We start from the raw sequence: 1,510 nt of genomic DNA, 5'->3' as shown, positions 1-1,510 counted from the left end.
CGGGCTCGGAAGGGAAGCCATCTGGTCACTGTGCCCCAACGAAAGAGTGAGCGGGCACCGGGGCATGGGGGACCGGAGGCCCTAGGCTTCAGCCATGGAGGCTTCGTGGGGGACCCGACGGGCCCTCCAAACCGGGACCGCAGACACCTTGACAAGCAGGGGAGGGCTGCACAGGACAGACCAAGCCCTGTCCCGGGCCCTTGGTGGAACAGCAGGCCGGAGGACGGGGCCCAGGGCCGGATCTCCCGACCCAGGGCCCGACAGGGCCCCTGGACCCAGCCGGGGCTCCCAAGCCCGGAGGCGCTGGGGAAGACTCCCCGGGCCCACAGGACCCGTCCCGGGCACCCTGCCACGTGGCAGGACCCAGGACAGAGCCCGGGGTGGAGAGGCCACCCTCCCCGGGGTCCTCAGGAGCTCCTGAACCCAGCCAAGCAAGGGGAGGCTCACCGGCCACAACGGAACCCCATCCCGGGCCTTTTGCAGTGCCGCAGGCCGGAGACCCTGGCCAGGGGCCCCGTCCAGGGCACCCTGCCACACGGCAGGACCCAGGACTGAGCCTGGAGTGGGGGAGCCCACCCTCCCAGGGGCCCCTGGACCCAGCCCAGCAGGGGGAGAACTGCCCGGTCTCATCCGGGGCAGCCTGCCAAAGACCCAGGTCTGGGGCGGCATACTGGCCTGTCCAGCTGCCGGCTGAGGACCGCTAGGCCGAGAGGGGTTCCAGAGTACCCTGTCCCTAGTAATCTGGAGGAAGGCTAACCCAGGCGCTCCGATTGACGGAGGGGACCATAGGGGCAAACGCACCCAGCCTCCTGGAGCCCTGGCTGGGATCCGGGAGGCAAATGGACCCTCATCGGGACTTCCAGGCTAACACGGCAATCTGGTCGCCTCATTGGAAAGCATTGCGCGTGACCAGATGGCCGAGGGGAAAGGTGCGACCAGATGGCCGGCACCTGAAAGGACTCCCGTCTGCCCGCCCCGAGCTGGGCCATAGCGGTAGGGCTCCTGCCTGCCCAGCAAACTCGGAGAGAAAGGACCATCGGGAAGGGGCTGAGAGGCAGGTGCGTACCCGGGCCCCTGGGGGCTCCGGCAGGCAGGCCCGGGTTCTGCTTTCCCCGGTTTCAGAATCGCTGGACCTCATGGAGGTCTGACTGACCCTCTCCCTAGTAATCAGTAGGAAAATTACCCCCCTTTCTTGTAATCTGTGCACACGAGGTGACAGAGGGGACCCAAGGCGCGACTATACCCAACCTCCGGGAGCCCTCGTTGGGATCGGGGAGGCAAATGGACCCTCATCTGGTCTTCCAGGGAAGCCCGGCCTTCTGGTCACCCCATTGGAAAGCATTGTGCGCGACCAGATGGCCAAGGGGATAGGCACGACCAGATGGCCGAGGGGACAGACGCGACCAGATGGCCGAGGGGACAGACGCGACCAGATGGCCAGGTTCGAAAGGGAAGCCATCTGGTCGCTCTATGCCTGAACGAAAGAGTGAGCGAGCGCTGGGGCATGGGG

The sequence above is a fragment of the Triturus cristatus genome, chromosome 3_2, assembly GCF_964204655.1.
Source record: "Triturus cristatus chromosome 3_2, aTriCri1.1, whole genome shotgun sequence".
Classification (NCBI taxonomy): domain Eukaryota; kingdom Metazoa; phylum Chordata; class Amphibia; order Caudata; family Salamandridae; genus Triturus; species Triturus cristatus.
The sequence above is the reverse complement of the archived record's forward strand: the minus strand, read 5'-3'. Positions refer to the sequence as shown.